General features: G+C 45.2%; 1 long non-coding RNA gene across 1 annotated transcript in view; it reads right to left on the reverse strand.

The window, feature by feature from the left end:
- Positions 1-2,338: 2,338 nt before the first annotated feature.
- The window catches only part of LOC136668982 (uncharacterized), a 17,548-nt gene continuing 9,886 nt past the window's right edge, over positions 2,339-10,000 (reverse strand). The window contains exons 2-3 of the long non-coding RNA XR_010795563.1: positions 6,552-6,752; positions 2,339-3,193 (exon numbers count right to left, since the gene is read on the reverse strand). This is a non-coding gene — a long non-coding RNA (uncharacterized lncRNA). The remainder of the gene's footprint in view (positions 3,194-6,551; positions 6,753-10,000) is intronic.

Below are 10,000 nucleotides of genomic sequence, written 5' to 3' on the forward strand. Positions count from 1 at the left end.
AAAAAGCAATGTATAGCCCTTAGCCTCCTTCCAGCAGAGTGTGGAGTAACGGTCCTAGGGTACAGTAACTATGTATGGCGCACTGCAGCATGTTTTGGGGCCTCATTTATAGTGGATTAGATTTGAAAAACAGGAACTTTCTGGAGCCCCTGAGAAGACCCCTGGGTCAGCAGCATGGACCCTCAGAGCCCCAGAGTCTCATAAACATAAAGGAGAGAGTAAGAATGAATAAAGGATGAGGGGAGCTCTACATGTATTTTTAACGCTGGCCTGTGTGAAGCGAGCAGGACTGTGTGATGGGCTGTGTGAAAGCACACGGGGCAAAGGGAGGGGATGGACACCGGGTTATTGTTTGTTTTCATGGTGCAGTGTGACAGGGCATATGCTGCACTGGGAGGGGAAAAAGTGCCCACTCCTGGGAGCGGACAGCAGAATCTGAAATGTCAACTGATCTTCTTCCCTTGGATTCGAGACTGATCTCACACAAAGAATATCAGCTGCTGTTAAAGGGCCCATATCATGGAGAAATTAGTTTTTCCGATATACCGTATGTAAACACTGTTTTAAAGCATACCACACACTCCCAAAGTGGTCTAAGTTTTGAAATCTGGAGTTTGGAAAAATGGTCAGAATGGGCTTTAATTAAGGCGTGATATAAGGGAGCAAATGCACATGAGGACACAGTAAGAACAAGAAATCTGTTTAATTTGTAGGAATAGAGAAATAAGGAAAAGAAAATGATGACTGTAAGTGCACTAGATTAAATTAGATTAGATTAGATTCAAAGGCTTTAAATTTTAGAGTGAGAAAACTAGGGATGCGCCGATCCGATATTCGGTATTGGTCCGATTCTGGCCTAAATTGCTGGATCGGATATCAGAAAGGAACAAAACATACAATCCGACCCATATTTTTGGGGTGAAATTTGCAAAATGCCGTAAGCCAATGCAGCACTTTCTCATAGGACCCAGCACTTTCTCAAAGGACCCAGCACTTTCTCATAGGACCCAGCACTTTCTCATAGGACCCAGCACTTTCTCATAGAACCCAGCACTTTCTCAAAGAACCCAGCACTTTCTCACAGGACCCAGCACTTTCTCACAGGACCCAGCACTTTCTCACAGGACCCAGCACTTTCTCATAGGACCCAGCACTTTCTCATAGAACCCAGGACTTTCTCACAGGACCCAGCACTTTCTCATAGGACCCAGCACTTTCTCGTAGGATCCAGCACTTTCTCATAGGACCCAGCACTTTCTCAAAGGACCCAGCACTTTCTCATAGGACCTAGCACTTTATCAAAGAACCCAGCACTTTCTCATAGGACCCAGCACTTTCTCAAAGGACCCAGCACTTTCTCAAAGGACCCAGCACTTTCGCGTAGGACCCAGCACTTTCTCGTAGGACCCAGCACTTTCTCACAGGACCCAGCACTTTCTCATAGGACCGGCAGGCATCACGCGATAGAGCGATTGTTTTGAGAGGCCTGTAAACATGTCAGCAGTGTGGAGTTACTTCACAGTCAACGAAGAAAACAGCAAGACTGTCTCATGAGGTGGTAGCAGTGTTGGGAACTTTAACACCACGAACATGACACGAAAGGAGTACACGGAATTTATCAAGGCTTCGAATGCCAAAAAGAAAATGGTTTCGCATCAACAAACGCTGCTGGAAAACATTTTTTTCAAAGCAATTATTTTGTCCAAAAATCGGATTAGTATCGGTATCGGCAGATACCCAAATGTAAAATATCGGTATCGGACCTAAAAAAGTGGTATCGTGCCATCCCTAGAAAAAACGGTCAAACCATGACAGTAAAAGACTGTAAAAATACAGTGAAATACCTACACACTGGGACTCACGGGAGAACTCCCATCATGGCAGTGACTCCCACTTCTCTGTGTTTTTCAGAGTTCATTCAGGGTTTTTCCACTGTGTTGCGTTGGGGGGACTAGTTTGTGTCTTTGTGTGTATGTTTGAGTGCTTGAGTGTGGCATCCCGAGAATCTCATCACACACCAAGCCCAAATACATCCTGCTTCCTCACTCCTTTCAGCACTATGCCTCTTAAGGGCTGTCTAAACAGTGCTTATTTGCAGTATGGCCGTGTCTCAACGTCTGTCCTTTTGTATGTCACATTATTTTCATTGTAGATTTGTGGTAAAACTATATTTCATTCTACGGTAAAAAGTTGTATTTACGTAGTGAAGTGTGGAATCAATTTTAGTGTGTATATTTTGTTCATGGGAAGGTAAATAAAAACGTTATTGACTATAAAATTAAGTGAAAAACATACATTGTAACTGTGTATTTACTGTGAATTTGACCGTTTTTTAATTTATTTTTACTTCAATTAGGTTCAGCACAGTGTCCTTGGGCTTTAACGTTATTAAAATCATAAGGCTAAGCTAAACGTACCCGTCATAAACGTAAAATTAAATGGCATGCAAAACCTTACATACGGATCCTTAAACTCTTTTTGCACATCAGGTTCTTAGCACATTCCAACAGCTGAGAGAAGACCGTTCTCATTAAATATCTCCAGGAAAGCTCTGCACATGCATTAGCTGCGCTATCACCGAGGGTGTGATGAAGATGTTTGGCGTCGGGCCGGTTTATTTCTGAGCTGAGCTTTTAGTTGGGCTGCCACTGGCAGTCTGGAGGACAGCCCACAGGGAAGAGACTCATTGCCCTGCACTGCTCCCTTCCCTCTGAGTCATAACCTTTTTTTCTCATGCTCATGTATATAACAGAACTAAAAAATGATGTATCCTTGAGCTCTAGTCAAATCCCTAAACAAAAATCCCTCAATTTCCATTGTTCACACAGAAAAATTACACAAGCACCACATCAGACGAAAAGGGTTGGAAACGGTCCTCTGAGGACTTTCGGGGCCTAGAGTTAATGTTATTAAGTTGGGTCAAGCAGCACCTAATTGGCCACAGGGGGTGGCCACAGTGTAGGCTCAACATCCAGTGACTAACCTTTGACTCTCTGATTGCCTCTGAGGACCCTCAGGGCTGGTCAGGCCTGCTGCTGGACAGAGCTGCAATTCTAGTCCACGGCAAGGACCCCAGGCTAACGAGGGGATGATGGAGACTCTGGTCAGCTGGAGCAGTGGACCCGATAATAAAGGAGAGCAGCCGTCCCTAACGACAACAACGGCCTCATCCTCTCCTCCATCTGAAATTCAACTGAACAATACAGTAGATAACCCAGTTACATGACTTAAGGGTTATTAGATTACATGAATAAATGAATGATATTTACATCTCTACCTCATTTTTCTAGACCCCCAAAACACTCTGCCATCTTTGGAACGTTAGACAGTCGCCTCAACTACCACAAACTGGCAGGATCCGCCTGGTCAATGAGAGAACGGCCAGTCCACCCCAGTACAGTCACCACGTCAACAGAGACTGAGCTGGTTTACTGGAGATAATGTCTGGAAATACTTACTTTTCTCTGAACTAAACCCAACTGATTCCATCCCTTTAATTATTTCCAAGAAAGTGATGGCCCACTGAAGGAAGGTTTCCTACAATCCACACCAGACCAGCTGCGGTCACCAACCTTGGACCACTCACCTACCTGCCATCGTCAACGACACTGAAGGACCATCAGCACTATTCTCATTGCCATAAACCCTCATTACGTCCGCCATTAAACTGACCGATGAACTGCTGACACTGTTAACTTCTCACAGTAGTTTGATCAGAGGAGGATGGGTTCTTCCAGGGTTTATACTGAGTTTTCTCTTGCCTTTGTCACCTTTGGCTTGCTCACATGGGGCTTCTTGGTTTGCAGGTGTTCAGGGTGGCGGTGGGTCCTGAGCCTAAGCTGCAACATCAGTTTGGTAAAAGTGTTATAAAAATAAAAAATGAGTTGATTTGATCCACACAAACTTCAGGGAGAGCGCCCCCATGTTGCCCAAGTGCAGGACCTGGCTTTCATTCATTCATTCATTCATTATCTGTAAGCACTTATCCAGTTCAGGGTCGCGGTGGGTCCAGAGCCTACCTGGAATCATTGGGCGCAAGGCGGGGAATACACCCTGGAGGGGGCGCCAGTCCTTCATAGGGTGACACACACTCACACATTCACTCACACACTCACAATCCACCTACCAACGTGTGTTTTTGGACTGTGGGACATTAGGAACATCTGGAGTGCTCTGTTAGTTGTATACACAATCATTTTTTGGAGATCTTGGGGACTATTCGGTTTAATGTGAGTAAGTGAGTGAGCAAATGAGTGAATGTGTGAACGATTATGTGACTGAATAAATGAATGAATGAATGTGTGAGTGAACTACAACCCAGTTTCTTAAGTGCTTTGCCTGTGGCAGGTTTGTAATGTTATTTTCAGCATGCTTTAGCAGAGCTTTGGACATCATTAATGTGATTTACACCAATATCAGAGCAGGAAAATATTGTGATGGTGCATTTAATCTGCTCCCCCCCGAAACACAGTGTAAAAAAAGTGCAGTTTCAGCAGTGTACGAGCAAAAGCCTAAAGCTCTAGTTCTCGATGCAGCATCCCACGTTTCAGCATCAGAGCTGGTGCTAATATAAATATTTCCATACAGCAGAGAGATGAGGGAATTTACAGAAGACTGTCTGCCAGATCAGAGTACGCGAGGCAGTGAGGAGGCAGCAGCAGCAGCAGGATGCGCACGCTCCCGGCATCCACACAGAGGAATGAGCCTGGGCGCATTTGAAGTTGCTTGAGAGTGGCACGCGGAATAAAGACGGAGAAGGCTGATGCCTCGGAAGGCCCTGAGACGGCGGGGAGACAAAAGAGGGGCTTCAAACAGTTATCAATAAAATTGCCTTGCCAAGTGCAGCAGTTTAACCTCTTTAGTGCATGCTGCAGCTCCTAACAGGCTGTGACGTGTGCTTTGGGTGCAGTCTGCTTCACGCCTGTCTGCACAAAGCAGGCGGTGGCTTGATGGGTTCACGCGGCCCTCCGCGCACAGGTGAGCGTCCCTTTGGAGTCCCCACCGACTCCGGCACGAGACATGACATAAAACAAGGGCCCCTAGTGCAGCAGCGCTAGAAAAAAAGACCGAGATAAAACAGACACAGACTGAGATTCTGACTCCAGATGAGTTTCAGAAACCTGCTTCACAGCCCAGTGCAAACACTGGCTTAAAGTCATTTTAGGTGAGGCTTGGTATTTTTGCTCCTGGGCTTCCCCTACAGTTGCAGAGTGTAATTCGCATTTACAGCACTGTCCTGAAATCAAGCAGAAGTTTACATAGTGCAGTTTCCGCAGTGTTGAGCTTGGAGCAGCTATGACAGTGATCTAAAAGTAAAACAAATATATCCCAGGATACAATGTGTTGTTTTGCTCTCATTTTATCAGCTCCACTGACCATACAGAGGCACTTTGTAGTTCTACAATTACAGACTGTAGTCCATCTGTTGCTGTGCATACTTGGTTAGCACCCTCTCACCCTGTTCTTCAAAAGGTCAGGACCCCTACAGATCAACAACAGTACTATTTGGGTGGTGGAGCATTCTCAGTGCTGCACTGTGGTGTGTTAGTGTGTGTTGTGCTGGTACGAGTGGATCAGACACAGCAGTGCTGCTGGAGTAGTCCACCAATGGCCGACGTCATGATGAAAGACTGGAGGAGGACCAAACGATGAGCTACTGATGAGACTGGTGTGTCTAACTGAGCGGACAGGGATTCGACACAGTGTTTAAAACCTCCAGCAGCACTGCTGTGTCTGATCCACATGTACCACACAATAACCACCACATCAGCGTCACTGCGAATGATCCACCACCCAAATCACACCTGCTCTGTAGTGGTGCTATGGGGTCCTGACCATTAAAGAGCAGGGCGAAAGAGAGCTGAAGAAGTATGCAGAGCAACAGTTGAACGACAGTCTGAAGCTGTAGAACTAGTGGAGATGATGATATGGACGTTTACAACAACGTTGGTAATGGACTCCATTAATAACAACAATAACTGAAAGTACTGATTAATTAATTTATTTTATTCCGCTCTTTTATCCATTTGTGGATACAATAATATTCAGACATCTTCACATAGACGTCCAACACACACACACACACACACACACTCACTGAAAAAGGCTTAACATATAAATGGATGGATGGGCAGATAGACAGACAGACAGACAGAGAGAAGGAGACAGAAACAGTGTGTGTGTGTGTGTGTGTGTGTGCCAAGTTTCTGGCATTAGCATCAGAGCTGAAGTATGTGACACTGGCTCAGTACTGGCTATTCTCCACTGACCTGCTCCAGCCAGCAGTGAGTGTACAAACCCACTCTACACTGAGCCTGAATGGAGCAAAGCCCCCACAATACACACCCCTTTACACACACACACCTGACAAAATCTACAATGAACTATACATAATCAGCAATAACTCAAAGTGCTTAATATTTGATTTACTTTTACAGTAAATAAAAATAGAGATATAAACAAAGCACATAAAAATACCAACACCTACCAATTTAGTCCATATTGTAAATACTTATATTTAAAAATACTATGTTCCATATATTAGTACTTACCCATCATCTGTAAACACTGCTCACAGGACGTCTCAGTCCAGACACTGAGGGGTTTAAAAACTCCAGCAGCACTGCTGTGTCTGATCCACTCTACACCAGCACAACACACACTAACACACCACCACCACGTCAGTGTCACTGCAGCGCTGAGAATGATCCACCACCACATCACACCTGCTCTGTGGGGGTCCTGAAGGGGTCCTGGGCATTGAAGAACAGGGTAAAAGCGAGTCAATAAAGCATGCACAGCAACAGATGGCCTACAGTCTGTAATTGTAGAAAGACAAAGCGCTCCTGTATGGTCAGTGGAGCTGATGAATTAACAATGAATGTAGAAGGTGGATGTAATGCCATGACTGACTGGTTTACATGCATCTAAAACACTACGACTTCTATCTACAGATTTAAACATACGTATATAATGATTAAAGCAACAGTAAGTAGAAGTAGCACCAAAAGGGGCTCTACTCAGTGAAGCATCACAACATTTTAAGGTAAAACTCTACCTAGTGTCGCTTTAAAGCTTCGCCGTCTGTGAGGTCTGCACTTTCATTATGCATTCACCTCCTGAAGGATCCATTCGCGATGAGTTCGCGGCCCGATAAAGAGACAGAGTGAGATGAGTGAGAGACAATAGGCGAGGATCCGTCTCAGAGAAGAGACTGATTAGAGGCTGATAGTGCACAATTAAGCCAGTGAGCAGATGAGCTGATGGATTAGTGAACGGAGGAGGCACTAAAGCAGAAGCAGAACAGAGGGCTGGCGTGGAGCGATCTTTAACTGAGACGATGGCGAGACGGTGAAAGGGAAGCTTGAGTCACGCTGTCAGGAGAGGAGGCAGAGCAGAGGGGGTGAGAAAGATAGACCACGAGATATAAGAACTGCTGAAACACACACATACACCTTAACGCACGTCTTGCTGTGGGTCTTGGGTAATTGGTGTTATCTTAAGGAGCTGCGGAGGCCCTGGTGGGGGCTTTGGGGACTTTCTGCAGCTGAGAGAATGGAGCAGACATTCAGACTGAAACAAAGAACACAGAAAAGAGAATGGGCTCCAGTGACCTTGGCTACAGCTATCAAACACAACTCTGCAGGGTTACAGCACACACTCACTAACATGTAGCACTTACAGTGCCCACAACTTTACGTTGACAAGTTTGCCTCTGTATTATTCTTAACTCTTCCCAGTAGTTCATAACTGAGCTTAGGTTTTTCACTGTAGACTTCATGACCCCTGGATCCTATCACCACCGCTGTCAGTAGATAGATGAGGATGCGGGACAATACTACAGCGTCCGCACTTTACGTAAGAAATGAATCAAAGACAGAATGAGTATGGGTTAATTAACCCTTAACTCATCCACTTTACTTTCTTTCTTAGAAATTGATATGAGCTCAGTGAAGGTTTTAACATTACGTACAACACATTTCCCGCCTGGTGCCTTCTTCTTAACTACAGTTTTGGGATAAGATTTTGGTCATTCATTCATTATCTGTAACCCTTATCCAGTTCAGGGTCACGGTGGGTCCAGAGCCTACCTGGAATCATTGGGTGCAATGCAGGAAAACACCCTGGAGGGGGCGCCATTCCTTCACAGGGCAACACAAACACTCACACACTCACACCCACGGACACTTTTGAGTCTCCAATCCACCTACCAACGCATGTTTTTGGACCGTGGGAGGAAACTGGAGCACCCGGAGAAAACCCACACAGACACAGGGAGAACACACCACACTCCTCACAGACAGTCACCCAGAGGAAACCCACGCAGACACAGGGAGAACACACCACACTCCTCACAGACAGTCACCCAGAGGAAACCCACGCAGACACAGGGAGAACACACCACACTCCTCACAGACAGTCACCCAGAGGAAACCCACGCAGACACAGGGAGAACACACCACACTCCTCACAGACAGTCACCCGGAGCTGGACTTGAACCCACAAGTCCAGGTCCCAGGAGCTGTGTGACTGTGACACCTACCTGCTGCACTATGATTTTGTTTTACCATTATATAAATCTGGAAGTATATTTTTAAAACCCTTTAATGATGTCACGTGTTACCAGTTAGTGGTATAGCCCTTGAGGGTCATGTTTTCTCCCATTGTACACCTGAACATGTTCAAATACAGTCACTGCCCACATACTACTATGCGTCCTTTACGTTGCAATGGATAGTAAGCAATAACATCCAATAGAGGGCAGTTCGGAAACGTTTCTGACAACAAACATGGTGACACTAGAAGAGGTGCTGATACTTACTACAGAAGAGGAGGTGTAAAGTGTAATATTTCACTTATTTTACCAACGGTCATGTTTCGTTTGGACTTTCAGCTGCACTGCCCCCATCGTTTCTAGTGGCACTGCTCTCAGACTAAATGAAGACTATTTATCATAGAGATATAAATGACCCTTAATAATAATAGAATTCTCAAGCAGGCATCAGTCATGACTCAAAAAGTACCCGCCTGCGTAGTGGAGCTGGGGGTTAAACACAAGCAGGTTTAGAGAATGAAGGCCTTAGTCATCTGCCTCCGCTGCCCAATTTCTAGACACATCATTTCTCCTTCACAAGCCTGACTCGTTAACTTTAGCCACAAAGTATACCAGAGAGGCAGCAGTTCCGTTTCATACAGAGATTCCACTTATTTATTTATTTTATTTCCCCGCGATGGAGGAGAAACTTATTGTTTTTATATGAATTCTATTCCCCCAGCGTTCCGGCCAATAATGACTCGATATAGTGAGCGTGGTGCTATTTGCTCTGTTTTCCCTGTCTTACCCTCGCCGGTGATTGAGGCAGGCTATTTTCACACGTAGAGAGAGGTGCTTAAAACCAGGGAGGCCGACGTCTGTTTGATCAAAGTTTATGTGAAATTTCCCAGGGCCACCGGGGGAGCTGGTGTTTATGAACTGTAATAAAAAGAGTCATTTTGACGCTGCGACCTCAGCGCCGTGGTGGAGGGGGGGATTTGGTTATGTCTCTGTTTGCCAGAGAGAGGAGAAGAGCTGTCAGCCAATCAGAACGGGGGAAGAGCTCACCATTAACTCACTCTTCTCTCTACCTGTCCACACACACACACGGTTAATTCTCAGATAAGTGCTGATTTAATCCTAAAAGGCAGCACTCTGTATTCATAGTTGAGTATGTAAATGAGCAGGGAGACAATCTGGGAGGAGGAGAGGTCTCAGACACTTATTGAGTGCGCAGAATGATGCGATGATCAAAGTGACCTTTAGCAGGAATCCAATAATACTGACTTGTTTCCATCCTGAGCCAGTTCATCTGAAAGGTGGGCAGATAAAATTAAAATAATGACAAACTGAAGCAAAATCACTCAAGTGTTTGGACTGCTAATGATTCCCGTTTCAGAGCTCGTGCTTTATTACGCAGTAAAGAATCTCTTATGAGATCTGCCTTTAACAAGCACCTACACGTAG

The sequence above is a fragment of the Hoplias malabaricus genome, chromosome 15 (genome assembly GCF_029633855.1).
Source record: "Hoplias malabaricus isolate fHopMal1 chromosome 15, fHopMal1.hap1, whole genome shotgun sequence".
NCBI classification, from domain to species: Eukaryota; Metazoa; Chordata; class Actinopteri; order Characiformes; family Erythrinidae; genus Hoplias; species Hoplias malabaricus.